The following is a 21,904-nucleotide window of genomic DNA, read 5'->3' on the forward strand; positions in this document are numbered from 1 at the left end:
ATCAAGTGGCGCCACTCATCTTGCCTTATAAGATAAAGGCGCCACATCCACTTGACTTTTAAGGTAAGTGCCTTTTCAATTAGATCTGATTTTCTTAGGAAGAAAATCAGATTAAAAGATAAGAGATCTTATGAGATAAGATCTAAACTTTTTAGCCTGATTGGATAATGATTTAGAATCAAAAAAGATCTATTTAAGGAGATGGTCTCCTAGGGTTTAAAAAAATAAATAAATTTTGAGATTCAAAACCTCCTCCTCTCCTAATGCACGCTACCCCATCTTTCTCTCTTTCTAACGCCCAAGTGTTGGGCATCCCATCTTCCCATACGCCCAAGGTGAAGGATGTTTTTCTTTTACATCAAGCAAAAGGGAGAAAGACTGTAGTTCAAGTATTGACACCGTAGTCAGAGATCAACAGTTGATCTAAGGTTCAAAAGGCTGAGATCCTATTTAGAAAAGAAGGATCTACAATGAGAAGAAAAGTTTAAGGTTGATCCCGATGGATACCTATAAAGGCTGAACACGTGTGCGGCTCAAGAACCTTCAGATCTAAGATTGTTGATTGCGATGAATTTTAACCTACGCAAGATATTGAGATCCAATCTCAATTTTATTTTAATTTTTAAATTATATGCATGTCTTAGATCTAAGATTTGGATATATATAGATTAGATCTATTATATGTGTGGTTAAAGGGTTTAACCTAGATCATTTTTACTGCTACTTCAAAAAAATTTTGAAATCTATGCATGCAACCCTATCCGATTTTCTAACAATTACAAAATCTTAGATTTTTTAGCTTTCTTTTATTCTTCCAGTCAAGTCCACTCGAATAGGATTCAAGTCTACTTGAATACCTACTAGCTGAAAATTTTTTGAATATTTCTCGATATGAGTGGCTTTTTGATTTCAACTTTTGAATGTTTTTTTCATCTTGATTTCTATGGCCTTTTACACTATGTAAGCTTCCAAAAAGATATATACACACACCACACTTGGACCAGGACCTTATAAGGATAAAATAGTATATAGTATCCACTTAGCTCTCAAATAGGAATGCCTATTAGTTCTCAAGGAGGAATGCTAGACCCTAGAAGTTCTAGCTAGCTCTCAACTAGGAATCTCAACAAAGCTCTCAACTTGAAATACTAAGTTGGATGTTTTGAAAAATATATCAATCTTGAATAGTAATATTATGGGAAATAGTAGATTGTACTATATTGGAACTAAGACTACAGTATACTATCCTTCATCATAGGACAATCATTCAACATAACCGAATTTCTCTACTCACAGTTATGTCAGGGCAGCCTTATCGCACAGTGAGGAGGAAGATAAATAGTATTGTAATATTGTAGAAGATAAACAAAGATTGAAGATGAGATTGTAAATTTGGATTGAAGATGAGATTGTAAATTTCTTACTATTTTTTGCTCACAATCAGATCACAGTCATTTCTGGATAGTATTTAAAAAAAATGAACCAAAAAAGTAAACACAAGTAAGAAGAGAAAAATATTTTGAAGAAATTAAAATATTTATGGAAAGAAAATTAAGATTTCTCTGACAACCATTCACTTGGGATTCTTCTTACAGGAATTTGGCATAAGGATTTTGGATACAAGGGTTGGATATTTGGATACAAGAATTTTGGATATTGGAGTTGGGGTTTTGAATACAAGAAGTTTTGGATGAGGGGTGTCTAAAAGAGGCTGGTTTTAAGATAGCTTCCTCCAGGAGAACTCCTGTCTCTCATCTTACAAAGGGTCTTCTTATATAGACTTGAGCTGAGGTCGGATTTCATCATTGTTTGAATCCACCCTATGTCTTGATGTCTTTTTGATGGGATATTTGTTAGAAACTTGCTGGTTGCTTTTGGTGGATTTTGTTTGTGTTGGAATCTTTAGAACTTGTGTTGTCGAGATCCAAGGCTTGTGGAGACACTGGTGCTAATGGCTAGTGCTGTGTTAGAATCTTTAGAACTTGTGCTTTTGACGGCTAGTGCCATGTTGGAATCTAAAAGATGCTTCGAAACATATGTTATTATACATTTTGTGCTGGCTAGTACTGTGTTAGAATCTGAGGGATGCTTTGCTGACTTAGAATTTTACTTTTACAAGTACTTCTGTCAAATCAAATCAGATTTGGGAGACAATATCAGGACTGATGATGATTTTGCAAGATTATTTTGTAGAGAATAGATTTGCTGGCTTGGACGGGATCCAATGTTGCTTTTGACTGATCTCGCATGGATAAGCTTATATTTATACTTGTATTATGTAGTTGAAAATAGTGAACCTTCTTCTTCGATGCTGAGAGAATATTCTGAGGATGAACCCTCAACACTTGCATTTTTCATGCCTTCTTCTTCATCTTCCAATTCTAATAAGGCTTCAAGCAATAATTTTTTATACTCTAACTTTGACTTTGTCGATGCTAGCTTCGGGCTGGTGATAGATTTTTGTTGTAAGAATTTGACTGCTGAAGAATCTATTGCTGAAATTTATGGGAAAGCCATTCTATGACTTTTGGCTTGGTGGCTTTGTCAAGGTTGAACTCTTGCCACCATTTTCCTTTATATTTTCTTCCCAAAATGCTTGGTAATGGAGGATTTTGTATGAATTGGATTCCCAACTAAAAATTCATGATAAAGTAAATTGAGAAAAGAAATTGAGGAGAGGAGGGAATCTTTGGTTTCTGGTTGGCAACAATGCATTCTATTGAAAGGTTTCAAAGCCTTCCATGACCGTTGAAGGAAGGATATCACTGCGAGGACCATAATACTACCACAATTGCGAGAACTAATAGGAAAATTGATAATTTACTCTAGATTTGAAGTAAAAAAGCCAGAAATCTTGTGATACTGATTTTAAAAAAGAAAAGCTAGATACTAAGCAATCCTAGTAATTAAAATACTGGGGATTAAAATCTTGAGAGAGTTTTTGTAATTACTTGGATGATCAGCCCACGTGGAAGGTGTCACAACCTAGAATATTTGAACTGTTGAATAGGTAATTTTAAAAGGATTTATTTTGTCCCTATCATGTTTAATGCCAATTCAATCGGTGTCTACCAAAGTAAATTCATAGAACTTTTAGGATTTTTGTAAGTCTTTTGGCTGAAAATATTGGTCTAGTGGGAAAATCTTTTTAGCAACTAATCTTGGTGTATTTGCCAAATACTCATCTTCTATAGTCAAAATCATTTGAACTTACTTTTTGAAATGCTTCTAATCCCATCAAGGCGGGATTGGCCTGTGCTAGATGTGCCATTTGTTCCATGCTAAGCTCAGGTGATTGAGTTGGTTGTTGTTGTTGTTGTTCTTCCTGAGTCACTATTTCACACCAAGTTGGGTATTTTGGTATAGGTTTCTTTTGATAGGATTAGGTATAATTAAATTTGGTTTTCTTTTGAATAGTCATTGGAGGAATGGGAGTCGAAGGTTTTTTAGGAGGCATTTGGATTTGGATTTTCCTGCAAAAATTCTTGTGAGAGATAGTCAGGAAGAAAATTCTCTTATCCTTTAAAGAATTGAATATCAAACTCAAAAATTGACAAAATGGCCTGCCATCTTGCAAAAATCTATTTAGATGCTAGGTTTTTAACATGCTTTTGAAGAATAAACTTTGCAGGTTGACAAGCAACACTTAATAAAAATTTTTGATTTAATAGATCACTTTGGAATTTCAAAATGCATAATACAATTACTAAAATTTCTTTTTTGATTGTGGAATATTTTTGTTGTATGGATTTCCAAATTCCTGAGGTATACTATACTAATTGTTCCATATTATTTTTTTTCTGTTTGAGAACTCCCCCATATCCTATTTCAGAAGCATCAATTTCTATGATTTTGAAAGCATCTTGATCTGCTAGATATAAACAAGGTAGTGTTTTTACTTGTTTCTTAATCATTTTGATTATCTGGGAGTTTTTCCATCCATGGAGATGGATTTTTTCTAAGACATTCATATAAAGGTTTCGTTATAGTCTTTATATTTTTATAATGACCAGTGATATAGTTTAAACTACCTAAAAATCTTTGATGTTGTCTTTTCTCTAGGATTATATCGAAAAATTTATTAGCAAATTCAATTGATCGTTGTATAGGTTTTATTGTGCCATTCATTATATCATATCCTAAAAATCTTATTTTGGTTTGCAACATTTCCATTTTGATTTTTGATAGTACTAAACCATTTTTTATTACTATGTCTAGGAATATTTGTAAATGCTTAAAGTGTTGTTCTATAGATAAAGAAAATATTAAAATATCATCTATATAGATTATGATGAATTTTGTATATGGTTAAAAATTTCATTCATGATCCTTTGAAATTCAGAGGAAGCATTTTTTTAACCCGAATGGCATTACATTTCATTCAATTTGTCCAAATGGTACCATAAAGCTGTTTTATATTTGTTGTTTTCATTGATCTGGATTTGCCAAAATCTAGATTTCATGTTGAATTTAGAAAGATCTTTGCATCTATAATTCTATTTAATAAGTCTAACATAGAAAGCAACACAACTTCATCAAGACTTGCTAGGTCTTATTAAGTTTTTTGAAATAAGGATTTCTATTTCTTTTTAGCAATATTCTAACACTTGTCTATTCATTTGTATTGGTCTAGTTTTTGTTGGAATTTTTCTTTTTCAAAAATCTTTTTCATAAAGTCTACTGCATGTCTTTTTCTATCCCAAAATGCATTTGGAAGATCAGAGCAGACAGTTTTAGATTTTATCTTTGATTGTTTGTATCTGTTCTATTATAGATGGGTTTTGTAATTGCTCTTCTACCTTTTTATATCTTACTTCTTCTTTCACATACTCTAACTGTTTCTGTTTCCTATTTATTTGTTTAATTGTTAAAGATTTTATAGACTCTATTTCTTTAGAATCAGGTTGATGAATGAAAGAAAAAATAAGATCTTGCATAAAAGTTGTGTTTTAATTCCTTCATCATCCACCCAGAAGGGTTTTATCAGGCTCAAGAAGGGTGTTCGTAGTATTCCTACTTTATTTAAATTATTTATCAAGATAAATGATGTCTTGAGATAGACTATTTAATTGCAAACAAAAGCTTCAGTTAATTTGTATTTGATTTTCAATTCTAATCCATTTGCAATGTTTAACTTTTCTTCAGTTTTTTCAAAATATTTGGTAGGGATTAAACCTTCTTGTATACAATTTGTGTCTGCCCCTAAATCAATTAGAGCAATTGTATCTAATTTGAAGTCATCTCCTATTACTATTGTAATTCTAACACACCATTTTTGAATGATGATTTGGGATAAAGTTTCTATAAAATTTTGATCATTTTCATCCTATATATATATATAGTTTTTCTTCTTCTATTTTTTTTTATCTTTTAATCTGTTCTTTTATTGAATTTATTTTATTTTTCATTTAATTTATCTCCCTTTGCAAGTCTTGAAGCGTAATAGTTTTTTCATCATCATTTTTAAATATTTCTAATATATTATTTACATAATAAATCTTTGTTGATTCTACTCTATCTTGTTCTCTACCCATAGATTCTTTTAACTTGAGAAGATGTTTCTTTCTTAATTCTGTGTCTGTAATCTTGTCTATGAATTCTAGAAGTAAATTTTGTTATTTTGTTATCACACATATATTACCATGGTCTGATATTATCTCTCCTTCATCTTGTTCTAAAGATTCTTCTGAGGCAGTCTGTTCCTGTTCACTGGATTCTAGTAATAAGATTTGTAATTGTTGCTTGATAGAAGTTTTGAGATCTGATTCATCTATTTCTAGTTCATTTATCTTCGCTTTTAGTTTACATTTATTACTATAATATCCAATTCTATCACATTTATAATAGGTCGGGGAATTCTTTCTAGTTTTACAGGTTCTCTTTTGCAGGTAATTTCTGTTAAAGGCTGAAGTCCAAAATGCTCACAAAAAGGCCCTAATTCTCTCTTATTGGGTATCTGTTCTTTCTTCATTTGTTGTTTTAGCCTAAAATCATTACGCAATAGTAGTCCTTCTTCATTAATGTTATTGATTAAGTCACTATAGGTTAGTCTAAAGTAAGGAATTTTTCCTTGATTTTGGTTTCTTAATTTGGTTCTAATCCTTTCTGCAAAAACTATTGGTAATCCTGTAATAAATTTTTCTTTCTAGAAAGATTGATTACAATCATCTCTGGTAATAACCCTAGTGAGAAACACATCTTTATTCCAACGGAAATCCTATAATTTCTTACATCTTAAATTTGTGAGAATTCAGAAGTTCTATCTTTAAATTTAGAAGGATCTCCTATAAAGTATTTGGCTACGGCAAAGATTAAGGTCGGGACAACATCTTGTACTTCTAGGCCTTCTTCATCTTTTATAGTGACTCCTTCGGCTGTTCTTTTAATAGCATTGAGTATTTGAACTCTATCTGGGTTATCTAAATAATGATCCCACCAACCTTTTAATTGACCAGTAAAACTAGCAACTAAGGCTCGAACAATAGCATGATCAGGGGTATTTTTTTTAGTTCTATACGCTATAGAGACCATTATCATTTCTTATAAAACATTCAATATATGATATTCAGTTAATCTATTAATATTATTCATATATAATATTGGGCGAATATTGATCTTGCCAAATCTGGTTTCTTTCTTCAATAATCATATCTGGAAAAGTTGTCCTGGGATAATATGGCTTTTTTTAGTTTTTCCAGTTTTGGATTTTGTTTATTTCTAATTCTATATCTATTTTATTTTCACTACTCTATGTGGTTTCTGATTCATTTTCATTGCTTAGTCCTAGTACTGCAATAGTCTTTCTTTTAGATGATTGTTCTAGTGTATCCAAAATAGTTTGAAGGATTTCTATAGCATCTAATCTTTTATTTATTTCTTTCGTTATGTCTAATTCAGCTAATTGAGTTACAAGTTTCCTAGGTATCTCGTGGGGTTTAAACATTGGAATTTCTTCTTTTGGACCTGCAACTTGTTTTTCTTCTCTAATTAGTTCCTTTACCCTAATTAATTGATTTCCTATAGTTTTTAAGTTTTGATTTATAAAATTATTCTGCTTAGTTACGTTTTTAATGTCTCTTCCATTAGAAGAGTCTTGGGGATCAGATCTGATTTTGAATGGAGAGGCTGTTACTTCAGTGTCTCGGACAGGAATTTTTATTTCAATCACTCTTCCTTTCCATCCTGTCAGGACACAATTATTTTATTTTTTAGCATATTAACTTTCTTAGTTTTATTTTTATAGGTATCAAACCAATTAAAGAAGAATGTTTGTGTTTGAATATTCTCTAAAAACTTATAATATTCATCTTGCAATTCGTTTCTTTGAGTTATTGTAAATTTTTTGAAAAACTTTTCTCTTTTCTCTTTATTTTTATCTAAAACAATTTCTTCTCTTAGACGTTTTTTATTTATTTCATAGTCTTTTGTTATGACACAGATTTCTAGGTCTTTGCTTTCTGCCATTTGAGAATAAGTTGGTGAAATAGGAGGTGATTGATTTACACTTTCTTCGCATTGTGTTTGTGGAATTTTCTGATTATAATTTATTCCACTTAATCGGGTTGTAATAGGTGTAGAGCAACTACTCCTATGGGAATTTATTGAAGGGTCTACCTGAGAACTAATCCTACAACTCTGGCTTCTCAATTTTGATCTTTGAAATTTCACGAAAATATCTCCCTCAGGATGAGCAGTAATTGTTTCTAATTTACTACTCTCCTATCTAATTGCTGGGACTGCCGTTTTTAGAAGCCAGTCCTCAAGAAGAGTTATCTGATCCCAAATCAAGGTTTTTGGAATATAAACATTTCTCTATTTGGATCGGTTTGAAAATAGCCTGTCTTGCCAAAGGTTCTTCTATTGACTATCACTATATGATCTAAGGTGTTAATAGTTTAGCAATACATTCTATAGATAATTGGTATAGGGTAGGAACCTGAGAGCATTTTTAATCCATGCAGTTTGATTTCTAATTCTAAGCTTTTTAGAATGTTTCTGTCTTTGATTTTAATAGTTAAATTAGTATTACAATTGAAATAGATTGATCCTTCAAAGAGACCAGTTTCCAGCATTCCTGACAGAGAATCTTGGAAGTCGGTGAATCAACCATCCCTCAGACATAAAAGGATGGCGGTAGTAAGGCTCTTCCTAACAAGAGGCTTAACAACTACTTGAATTAAGCCTATATGTATGAACTCATATTTTGGTTTATAGTTTTTTATCATATCTTCAGATATTATTGGAATAATTTCATGTTCTTTTGAGATTGACATAGTTTTCTCAATCATTTTGACCCTATGATCTGGTATTATCCAAAGGTTGTTAGATTTATAACTTGAACTTCTAGGTGTCTTAGGAATCGACCAGTTTTCTAATTGTTTTTCAGAATATTCTATTATAGATCCTTTTTGGCCAGTACCTTCCCCTTTAGAGGAGGAGCTGGTTGAAGAGGACCTAGACATGAAATTCATTATAGTTTTTAATACTTCCAGTCCCCGGACTGTCAACGATTTATGCATGAAAATGGCCTACACCAGGGTTTGAAACGGCAACGCGACTTTAGTCACATGGGACTTGAAATATTAAGTTCTATAACAAGGCTTCTATCTATATTGATCCTCCCCCCCCCCCCCCCACCCCGGCTGTGATACTACTTGGGCCAGGACCTTAGAAGGGTAAAATAGTAATATATATATATATATATAGACATGCATACATGCATACATGCATGCATTCATATATACATACATACATACGTATATATGTGTGTACACACACATATACATATATATAAAAAGTTCTTCCCTTTATCTAAAATTATAAGCATATATCCAGATCCTTGTCCAAATCTGATCGGATTCAAAAAAGAATTTCCATCCAAATCCTATTGGATACTGCATATAGAAATAGATTCAGTTGGATAATATTTTATCATTTTCATTCTTAATTTGTAATGATGGAATAGTATTCACATTCTCATCTGTCTCCCTTTTCATCCTTTCCTGAATATATACTAAGATAAGTTGGTTGATTGTCAATAGCTCCTTTTGAGGATTGTAAATGGTTTCAAGGCTATTGAAAGAGGCAAGAAGGGAATTTGGGGTTTGGTGAACAAGGAAAGAGCTAGCAATAGGTACTTCATGGTCAGCGAGATGGTTTGCACTATATATGCTCTAACTCCGCTAAGTGCATCATACCTCACATTACATAAATAGCTTTCGCTTTAGTTCCCCAATTCTAGCCTTTTTAGCTTCCTAGAATCACTATTCTATGGTCAAGGATTTTTTTTTTTAAATTTGCAGCACTGCTCTAGAAAGACTTAGATATAGATTTTTTTTTCTATTTTATAATCTATACGCTTAGCGTATTATATTTCTCCTACTTCTGATAATAAGCCTTTTGCACTTTTATCATCCAGGCCAACCTAAGCCTAGCACTAACTCAACATCACTCCTCCATCTCGCAAATTGTTCCCATTAAGAATCCCAGTAGAGCATATTTATTTATTCATAAGAATGTTGCTAACTGAATATAAACATAATTTAATTGACATAGATAATGTACATAGTAAAATCAATAACTTATTGTTGTGCGCACATGTCAAGCGATCGTCGGGGCGAACCACGTCTCGGCCCACAAAGTATTGTCCGCTCCGGCTAGATCCGAATGGAGAGCATTGCCTCGTGATCCCCATCGGGGGCGAGTCCCCCCAGCGTCACGCAGACGGCCTCACGGTTTTGTCTTTACCCTCGGCGGGAAAAGGTGCCTCGTGAGGGAAGGTGTACCCGTATCCCTCTTAAGCACATGCACACATCAGAGTTGCCCGATGTGGGACTATTAAGGGAGGTCCCCCCACAGCCTGCCCACAACATGCCCCCCACTCTGGAGGGTGCATGTGCGGACAGGGGGTGGGTGCCCCCTACTTGGCGCGCCACTGTTGTACGCACCTGTCAAGCGGTCGTCGGGGCGAACCACGCCTCGACCCATGAAGTATTGTCCGCTCCGGCTAGGTCCGGACGGGGAGCATTGCCCCATGGTCCCCACCGGGGGCGAGTCCCCCCAGCATCACGCAGACGACCTCACGGTTTTGTCCTTACCCTCGGTGGAAAAAGATACCTCGTGAGGGAAGGTATGCCCGTATCCCTCTTAAGCACATGCACACATCAGAGTTGCCCGATGTGGGATTATTAAGGGAGGTCCCCCCACAGCCTGCCCACAACATGCCCCCCACTCTGGAGGGTGCATGTGCGGACAGGGGGTGGGTGCCCCCTACCTGGCACGCCACTGTTGTGCGCACGTGTCAAGCGGTCGTCGGGGCGAACCACGCCTCGGCCTACGAAGTATTGTTCGTTCCGACTGGGTCCGGACGGGGAGCATTGCCCCGTGGTCCCTACCGAGGGTGAATCCCCCCAGCGTCACGCAGATGGCCTCATGATTTTGTCCTTACCCTCGGCGGAAAAAGGTGCCTCGTGAGAGAAGGTGTGTCCATATCCCTCTTAAGCACATGCACACACCAGAGTTGCCCGATGTGGGACTATTAAGAGAGGTCCCCCACAGCCTGCCCACAACACTTATAATAGTATTAAAGCAACATCCTCCAGGAAGTTTAAAGTGTACCGCTATATATTCTCCTCTGGACAGAATATATGGCATACAATATGAATATCCCACAAAGTGAAACAATGAAAATGACTCTTCAGAGATTTCTATCCTTTAGGCAGATAAATCCCATTAGAATTAGTAAAGAAAACCCTCATTGATCATTCACATCCCATTGAAATTAATGCACACAATAACCCCTGTTGGGCAGGCAATTGTATGACATAATCCAGAGAAAAAGCCATTCGAACAATCCCATAGATCTAGAGACCTACTTTGATAGTCGTCTTCATCTTGGTGCATAATATTATCCAGCTAAGACAATTATAATTTTATGTTGATAATAAATTAATTAATAATTAATCAATAAATTGTTACCAAAATTAGGACATAAATCCATAGTATTTTATATAGTTATATGCTTTATTAATTAAAAAAATGATAATTTTAGCTCATACACAATTTTATTACAAAAATTATTTAGATTTATGTCAGTATGATTCAAAATGAGAGCATATAAAATATATGCACAAATAGAGAGAGTACATAATACCAAATTATTCAGATAGCATAAAATTAATTTCTAGTAATACTCATTAAAGAAAACAAAAATAGTGCATCGCAATTCATACTGATATATTTAAAATTCACAAGAAATATTTCCAGCACACAAAAAGTTACAGAAAATACATGTATAAGCATAACATGACAGATGAGGAGGATGGTAAAAAGTTCAGCTGAATGTTATGACGAGCTAGTTGATTTGATATTTCTTTTTTTTTTTTTTTTTTGGTAACAAGATGTGATATTTCTTTAGTTGTCTGTCGAAGCTCTATTTGGAGATTTATTAAGAATAGGTTCAAATTTTTACTGACCAACTCGTACCACATACTAAATTGCAAGACAATTCCATTCCAGAGCCTCCGAATCATTCTCCACACGGGCAGGTATAGATTGGTCCCCATGGGCTACACCAAGTCTCGTAGTCTATGGGTGTACTAGCTTTCCTAAACATCCACCCTAGTCTACCCAAAAAACATTCATCTGTCGGTTCGTCTATTACAAAGCCACGCACAATAAGTGTTTATTGGATGCCAACCTTGGCTCCACAGCTATATTCTTGGTTTCCCTCTAGGAAAATCCTGTCTCGCTAGTGAAGGTAATTCTGCATATTTGAGTTTTGTGATTTCATGGAGTAAATCTTTTGGAAACTCTTTCCAAGCTAAATTGACTTCTGTCAATTACGGTAGTAGCTGTGCAATACCCCAACTTGGATTAAATCCACTGTATGAATTTTAAAGCAATGGAAAAGGAGAAAAAAATTTAGCCAACACGTGCTGGGTGGGAAGGAGCAGACTCTATTGGGAGTCCTCTTCCACGTGGTCTCCCGATGGAGATGGAAGCCGAAGAGGAGTCGGACTACCCGCCTCGGCCCTTTATAAAAAGAGGCCAAGCCTTCCTTTGAACCCCACTGTTCCGATCGCCATTCATCACCAGAAGGATGCCCACTTCCTCCTTTTTTTTTGAGATTTGCATCGAGTTCGCCAAAATTGCAAGCCATAGATCATCAAAAAAAGGGTAAGATTCTTTCTCTGTACTTCTCCTCATCTTTCTCAACCCATGGGTGTTGGGACTCCGGCCAACAATCGCCAGATTTTGGTCAAAAAGAGGCTCGGTTTGTTTCCCCTATTTTTTATCTTGTTTTCTGCCCTTATTTCTTGAACTTTCGATGGTAGTTGCTGCCGCCGACCACCGACCTGTGGTCCCCCATTTGTGCTGCCATCACCCCAGCCTCTCCCAACCCTTGCCATGCTGGTTGTGGTCTCCAATTAGGAAAAACAAATGGGAACCCCGAGGTCCCCTGTTCTATAAAGAAGAACGAAGGAAGAAAAAAAAAAAGGAAGAAGAAGAAGAAGAAGAAGAAGAAGAAGAAGAAGAAGAAGAAGAAGAAGAAGAAGAAGAAGAAGAAAATTTTTCTCTCTCCTCCTTCTCTACTCTCTCTCCTTTTTTTCTCTCCCTACCTTCTCTCTCCATTTTATCTCTCTATTTTCTCTCTCTAGATTGTTTTTCTCTCTTGAGATTTTTTGGAACTTTGAGAAGATTGATGATGAGTTTAAATAGCCCTGGTGAAGGGATTCTGATCTATGGTTATTGGACAATGTGCCAGCACCCATCTTGACTAAACTATGAATCATTAAATTTGATTATAATAGTTATTGCAGTAGTCAATATAAAGTGCTCAGGTAAGAGCTTCTGTAGTTGTTCCCTCCAATACCTTGAATAGGAGGTTAACTTTTATAAAGTTTAGCAGAAGTTCTTACCAACCCAAAAAACATGCTGAAAAAATCCTAGACAGGGAATACCATTCAAACCTGATTGCAAGTTATAGATTATCCTCGGATAGCATTCCGGGCTGGGGAAGATTTTTTCAATATGTTTTTGATTGAACTTCTGATTTGCTGAATTTGCGTCGAGTCTTTGTCCTATAGATTTTCTATCTAGAAGATGAAGAGCCCACCAATTTGCTGAACCACTGCACTCCGAAGACAAGCGTGGAAGTCAAAACATCTTAATTTTATTTGATTCCTTCCAAATACACCAAAAACCAGCTGCCAATAGAATATCTAAACCTTTGTTGAGCGAGTGCATGGGTTCTTCTGAGCTCCAGACACTCCATAACATTGTTTGTGATTGTGGAAATATCTTGAGATGGAGATTGTCTAGTATTGTTGACCATACCTTTCTTGAAAAAACACATTGAAGAAATAAATGTTCACTTGTCTCTAGTGTTAAATCACACGAGGGACAGTTTGTCATGCCTTGCCAACCTCGTTTGGCAAGGCTGGATTTAGTAAGTATCTTATCTTGATAATTTAGGAATAAGAAATATTTCACCTTCTCCAGTATTTGAATTTTTCAGACTATAGTGCTAATAAGTGGCTGTATTCCGCCATCTAGAAGAAACTGGTAACTCTGCTTTGTTGAGAATTTTTTCTGAGAAAATCATCTCCATTCTAAAGTGTTAGAAGAGTTGCAGAGCTCAACTAGCGTCAATTCGCAACTTAACATCTGATGATCTGGATGGTCGATTAGTAGTGTAAGAATAATCCAATTTCTATTATTCGAGCATTGGTTGTAAGCCTCTGCTATTGAGATCTTATTTCTTGAAGATAAGATATATAACCAGGGGAATCTATCTTTGATTAGCTAGTTAAGCAGCCATGTATCTTCCTAGAACAAAATTTGTGAACCATTTCCTACTCGAAATTTCACCATAGTTTGGAATAGTCCCCTGATCTTTTGTGCTTGTTTCCAGAATTCAGATATGTTGCTTCGAGCTGTCTACTTCAGAGACAGGGGAAGATCTTTAAAATACTTTGCTTTGATTACAACACTTCAGGGCTTAGAACCATCAGATAGAAGGCTCCACCACCATTTACAGAAAAGTATCTGATTCAGAACTTTTAGATTTGCGATACCCAATCCGCTAAATTATTTTGGGCAGCAGACTATGGACCAGCATAACAAGTTTTTCGCTACCTTGTATCGCTCTTCCCCACTCTAGAGGAATACCCTACGAATCTTATCAATCTTTTTGATTACAGTTGAAGGTAGAATGAAATTTGACATCCAGAACATTACGGAAGGTGAGATAACAACATTGAGAAGCAGATCTCTACCAGCAATTGAAAGGAGTTCGCCTCTGTCTTTTAACTCAATTCAAGGAATGATAGGTTTCCTCTTCCAAACTAAATAGCTAACAGACTTCAAGATGTTTGATATCTTCCAAAATTTTCTTGCTTACCCTACATTTTGGTTTAGCTTTACTGGCCTCGTTACTCAAAACAATATATTAGTGATCCATCAAATCAGCCTGTTGTTGTTGCTATTAATACTCTTTTTGCCTGTAGGGAAGTAAATGGTTATTTCTTATTGGATCAACGTATTAACCCTAACAAGGAAGAAGTTGACGGCTTTTAAAGGCATTTTATTGTTGATGGCTTAACCTGTTTGTTTGGGTTTTCGCAGGCAAAGGATCCATATGCAGTAGAGGTTATGTGCCAAATTTCTTTGTTTTATAGATTCAACAGAATTTGAACTATGTGATACCTAGTACAACTCTTCAATCACATATTTCTGTAGGGGGTAGAAGAGATGAGTTTCTAGGCTTTCCTTTTTTTTTTTTTTTTTCCAGCCATCCAATCATGAGTCAAAATTTTCACAATCTTTACTCCTAATATAATCATAGACTCCTATTATTGTTGGATTACTTTAATCCATTAGTCCGACTATAATTTTATGACTATTCACTATTGGATCAAGCCGAATGACCATTCACTATTAGTGATGCGTCAAGTGCAGTAGCCGGAGCACATGACAAAGGGATTATATATGAAGGGCAAGATCAAAATGGTCAATAAGAAGCATTTAAATGGCTAACGGTATTATTTAATTATAATCATCTTCTTCCTAGAGCCAATGATAGATTGAACCAGTTGGCTTTCTGGCATGTTGGGAAAGGATAATCAAACTAGAAAAAAAAAAAAAAAATCAAATAAGAACTAAGGAGTGCTAAGATCATACAAATTGAGCTTGAATCCAGTAAGAACATATTAGGTCTAAATGTTAATTAATATTCATGTTAAATGTAAAAAATAAATGTATGGAAGATTTTGTGATTAAATAATTCATCATGAGATCCTAATCCAATGATCAAGGCATAATTTCACTTTCTCAATTTGTTTCAAAGTGAATTCAATTGAATATGTGTTAGGTCTAAACAATAGTCGAATTATCCTTTATAATTAAATCCAAAATGGTCTTCTAATCAATGGTCACCAGAAACACCGCATGCGTGTACATTTTTTGCATGTGTATTTTTTTTTATGTGTGATCATTTGGCATATATATGTGCGATCATTTGGCAAAATTAGCAATTCGCCCATTATTTTTAAGCTTTTTTTTATCAGATATCATAGTTAATTTATTATTGGCATATATAATTTCTGCTAAATATTTGAATAAAATGCTGGGACTAAAACTTAAAGAGCATTTACGTATGTTGCCGAAAATAGATTTTTATCAGAATTTTTTTGAGAATGTTGTCTATTAATTGTCGATGCCACCTTAAGATAGTACCAAAGAAAAGTCCAAAACAATATTGAAAAAATATTTGCAACAATTTTTTCTTCTTTTTAGGATCACTTAGAAATGTCAGTGATAATTTTTTTCGTTGCAGTAACCAAAATTGCAGGTGGCACAAGACAAAGAGATTCCATAAGAAGGGCGTGACAAAATGGTCAATAAGAAACATTTCCTTGACAAATAGCATTATTTAATTAGAAGCATCTTCTTCCTGGAGCCCATTATGGAAGCAAATTGGCTTGAAATAATTGGCGTTCCCACATCTTGGGCCAGGATAATTAAACTAGCATTAAAAAAAAAATCAAATAAGAACTTAGAAGAACTAATATAATACAAATTGAGCTCGCATCTAGTAATACAAATTACATATATGGAAGATTTAATTTGTGAATAAATAATTTGTAATGTGATCCTAACCTAAGGGTCATGGCACAATTTCACTTGAGCCTCAATCTATTTCAAAATGAATTGGACTGGATATATGTTAGGTTGAAACATTAATCTAATTGCCTTTTATAGTTAAATCCTAAATAAGCATATTTCTAGTCAATGGATGCTTGGAAATACCATGTTTTTGTACGTATTTTGTGTGGGGGTATGTCTGCATTTTTTTATGTATGTGATCATTTGGGATATATATGTGCGGTCATTTGGTAAAATTAGAAATTTATGCATTATTCTAAAATGAATAAATAAAATACCTCAATATTTTGAAACATTGCATTATAATATGACTCAAATATAAATGAAAAATTCAAATTGATGCCACAAACATTTTCTCATATTTTCTTAACATTATACCCCCGAAGTATTTACTCAAGGATATTTTGGGTCATTTTGCATGATATCTTTATATATCTTGCACAATTATATTTCAATATTCATAAATCCTTGGATAGGTGATTGATTTGCAATGAGCTTGAGTATTGGTTGCTCATTTATATGAGCTTAATTAATAGGAACCTAAAAGATGCTTAGAAAACATGGTTTGCACATTTTATTGATATTATAAGTACTACTTATATCTTTTGATTTATATGAGGTTGAGCCATATTTCTAGATCCAACTTGTGTTTCATGACATGCATGAAAATATTTTATGTCAAGTGTATATTTACCAGAATTATAGAATTCATTATCATGAGAAATCTATTTGTATTGAAATTTATGATTATTACATATGAAATTAATCTTTTAAATTAAGAGCTACTTATTGTTAATTGATCTCATCAAATTCTTTATGTGAATGCATGTACGTTGGACAAATTTAACTTCTATCATTGTGGTTGAAAGTATGCATTTTGATAATGGAGAAATATCTGAAATTTAATGTATAACTTGTCCATCAATTTCTTATATACCCATGTAAATGGTATTAAGCACGCAAAATAAAGGGACATGAAAAGTGCAATCATTAGTTGTGAAAATATGTTTTCTAAGGAAAAGACGAGTTTTATAATTGGTTTTACTATATATATATATATATATATATATATATACACACACACATATATATACCAATATATATATATATATATATATATATATATATATATATATATATATATATATATATATATATATATATATATATATATTCTCTTGAAATGAAAATAGTTTTGGAAATTGTGATTTATGATTTGATATGGGACTTAGTTTAACTATGACTCAAGTTTAACTAGTAGGGCTGATTGTTCTCCTTTCTATACTCAGAAATTAGTTTCTATTGGGCCTTGCCATGATGCAAATCATTGTTATACCAATCACAGTTATTGTTATCTATATTCAAAAGCTAATTTCTTTCAAGCCTTCATTATAGGGTTGAATATCATTTCGAGCCTACCCGTATCTAAGACTAAATGTGATTTCGAATAATGGTCATAATCATAAAGACTAAAAGAGTTAATCATGGTGGAAGCATGATATTTTGTAAGGTTTGGGGATTTTTGATCAAAAAAATTCTTCTTTGGCTACAAAATTTTCAATTTATGGAGTTCTGCTCTTATGATAATATAAGTATGATATCAAATCCATGATGTGACTTGCACTAGGCTAAGTTCCACCATCCTGAACTATCATGTGGATGCATGAACAAGGCCTTTATCATGCTATTCAACTCAAGGGCCAAATGCATGTCATGGCAGCCGCACCGGCCACCACAGAATGAGAGAGACAGATTCAAGGCCCATGCAAGGTTTAACATGTCCTTTTCCTTACTTTCTGAACATTAGCTTTGTGAGATACGAGTTGGTCTAATTATTTTGAAAGGTTAGGTAGGAGTCATGCTCGGAATCAGATCAGAAACCAATTTTTGATTGAGGTGGCCGGTGTACTTTTAACTTGTAATTAGCTTTAGAAATAATTTCTTTCTTTTTTTTTTTGATGTATATATATCAGTCATTACATATGGGAATCAAAGAAAACAAAGCAATGATTCTCTGAGTTCTGTATTTTTTAATGGTTAGCAGTACCTATGGACACCAAATCTGTTAGTGTGTCTTTAACAAATTGACATCGCAAAATCAATATGGCATATAAGTTATTATTTTATTTATTAATTTGTTTTATTCTATATTTTATGCTAGAATCTTGTGGAACTAGAAAACAATTTGATTTGAGTACAGTATGATTGTTTATATGATCTGGCATATACCTAGTACATGTATAGAAGCAAGACCACCAAGATTGCTTGAAATATGGAATCCAAGCATCAGTATATAGATTTAATGACATTGGTAACTACAATACCACTTCTTGTGAAATTTATAATTATTGATTGTCAATTATTTTTCTGCCTAGTTTTTATGAAAGATGTCATAAAATGGTGAGAGGCTTAATATGAGAAGAGCACTTTGCTATTACATTGGGAAGAGATGAGGCTACATATGGGGTGTTGGATTAAAAGAAGGTGTATCAAGCTCCCGCATAAACAATTTCTTCATGTTGAGAAAGAGGCATTCTTAAATCATGTAAATACATTCGAGCAAAATTGATTTCTTCTTACTCATATTTTAGTTCATTCTTATCATAATCTCTTGCTGACAAGGTAAATATGATAATTAACATTATAAGTTGGTTTTTTTTAATTACTTTTTAATTTTATTTTCATCTTATATGATAAACTCATTCATAGTTTATGATATGTTTTTTAATTAAATTGATAATTTTTTTTTTTTTTTTTTTTTTTTGTGTAGGGATCCATTTGCATGATCAAATTTCAATTGATAATAAATGGAAGCCACTTTCTTTGATTATTTATTTAACAATTATTATTTTCTTATTGGTAGATTGAGAAAATAGATTATTTTTTACTCTAATAGGATATTTTTGAATTTAGATTTAGAATTGTATTATAAATGTTTAAGATATGGACATGTATGGATTAGGAGCTATAGTTTTATTGGATAATATAGATTCTAATTTTGTGTGAATGATTTTTATTTATGTGAATGGATATAGTTTTCATAGTTGGACATAGCCATGTATGCCAATAGAATAAATTTCATTTGTTATGAATGGTAAAGATATGGATCTATACATAGAAAAATAAGAAATAACATTTTTGTGGTGAGTACTGGTTGTCATAAAAGGCATATATGGCAACAATAAAAATTATATTTGTAGTGATGACTACTATCATTAATATTATAAATCTTTTATTGTGACATTGATACTTATTGTCACAAGAAAATAATCTATTTAATGGTGACACAAATTGTCACCGGTTACAATTAAGTATTAGTGGCATTAATAAACTGTCATAATTATTTTTATATTTAGTGACCAAAAATATTATTATAAATCAGTTAGTCCATTAGTGGTGTGTTGTATCAATACAAAAATAGAACTTATAGTAGTAATAATTATTTTCACTAATTATTCGAATATTAGTGACAGCATTCAGATGCCATATATTGTATGATCTTCTATAGAAATGAGCCATTATTAATGGTTATTTTACTCACAGCTATTATGATCAGCACTAATAGTTTCAGTGGCCATATTCGGATCTTTTAGTGATAACTTTTGATACCACTAAAAAAATAAAATCTTATAATGATTTGCAAAATTATATTTTTGAAAAACTTGCTAGTTGTACTCAATATGATTTGAAGGGCTGTATTTTTTAAAAGCTCATCGGTTATGCTTGGTAATGATTTTATCATTATTTAATTATTCATGTCTGACAAAAAAATATTGCATCTCTAACTTTATTGATAATTTTCACGAGCTTGGATCATAACTGCTCAATGTTTTGCAAATTTAATGGTGATAGATTTTTTGGATCATGTTTTAGTTGCTTAAGTTATGTTGGTTTTGCTGGAAATATGTTTGAAACTTATAACTATGTGTGTTTGAAAATACTAAGTTTGTTTCGAAGAATTAGATTTATTTTTGTAACTATTTGGAAAGAATATTCTACAATTAAATGCCTTTGAATTACAAAATTTGTTCCTAACTTCCATTCTGACTAAGTTCTAGGGCCGTCAATGAGGTTGTACATTGCGGCACTTATAACTACTCATGGTATGACTTAGTTTCATACTTAGTGGCATGTGTAATTGGAGACCCACATGTGGATTACGGATGAGATGGCTTTCTACCGAATATCAATAAATGATTCATGTGATCCAGAAGTGGAAGTTATAAATAAAATAGGGTTAGTAGTGGTATAATAAAATCTATGCAATGATTGCTAAAGTATCGTCCATTACCTTTAAGGTTGAATATATGATTGTAAAAAATTGAGTGGTAATATAAAAGGGATCTGCAAAGTTCCAGCTCTATCCCCAACGTGTTTCGCACTCACGTAACAGCTGCTTGGCAACCTTAGCTATCTTAGCTAGGAGGGAATAAAATTGGCTATTGTGCATAGGTTAAAGGTCCAGATCTTCATTCGGTCTATTTGTGATGTTAAGTGTATATTCTAAAAATCAGATTAATCGATATATATAATTTTTTTTAAAAATATAATTTATATAATTAATTTTTATATTAATAAAATTTATATTTTTATTCATTCATATCTGAGTTTATTGTATCTGTAAATCATCCATTGAGTTAATGGGCATGATAACATATATTTTTAAGAGTTGAGAGTTTGAGACATGTGTTATTATTAGTTAACTCATAAATTACTTGCGATCGTAAGATCATTATGAGGACGGTGATTGATCCGGAAAGATTGGTGCATGATCGCTTTCTTTAGATAGATAAGTTTTAAATCTACGGTGTCGAGATACCGGAGCGAAAACACAAGTGCTTGTTAGAAACAAGGGTACTTAACGTGATCAGTCCCAAGTAGTCACAAAGATATCTACCTTCTTGTCAGTGACTTACTCATAGCTGCAGTAGTATGTTTAGTTCTCTGACCTGAGGTGCATTGGTAATTCACTTTAAAGATGCTGTAGTTTGACTATACCATAACTTGACCTTCTAGTCATATGGAGCCTTGAGGTGTATATTGGCTGTAGTATGTTCATTGTAGGAATTAGATTACACCAAGCTGGGATCTATCAATCTCGATAGAAGAAGAGTCATCCTATGTAAATCATGAGATTGAGTCCTAAAATTCATGACCATGGTAGTGTGAATAATGGAAAGATGTTTCTATAAGATTTCACATCGGACTCAAATCGATTGATTCTAATATATGATAGGAATGAGATTTGACGAGTTATTCTTGATCTTTGTTCTGTTGGAACTTATGATAGAAAAATCGAATCATACAATAACTATACCTTAAAGTTCATCTCTTCAGCTCTGCTGGCTTGCCATTATATGTTGCTAGATGTTATTGGTGGATTGTGAGAGCTCATTAGGATCATATTGAATTGATGATCCTTGATGGGTGTGAGTTGGAATCGTTCCAATCCATTGAAAAGAGTTTCAATGATATTATGATAGAGATTATGATATATCTCACTATCCGACGAAATTGAACCAATGGGATCACACAATAAGAGATTTAATCTTAGATTGATCCAATTAGGCTTGTGAAGTCTCAATTATATTAGGATTTGGTGAAATCTTATTGGGTTTAGGTGCACCATGCTAGTACATGGTTAAATCCAAATTCTTCTCTGGACTTGGTTTTTTATTTGATAAGGTTTAAGTCAAGTCAATAGCCTATTCCATTTGGGTTTAGGAGACACTACATT

The sequence above is a fragment of the Elaeis guineensis genome, chromosome 5 (assembly GCF_000442705.2).
Source record: "Elaeis guineensis isolate ETL-2024a chromosome 5, EG11, whole genome shotgun sequence".
NCBI lineage: Eukaryota > Viridiplantae > Streptophyta > Magnoliopsida > Arecales > Arecaceae > Elaeis > Elaeis guineensis.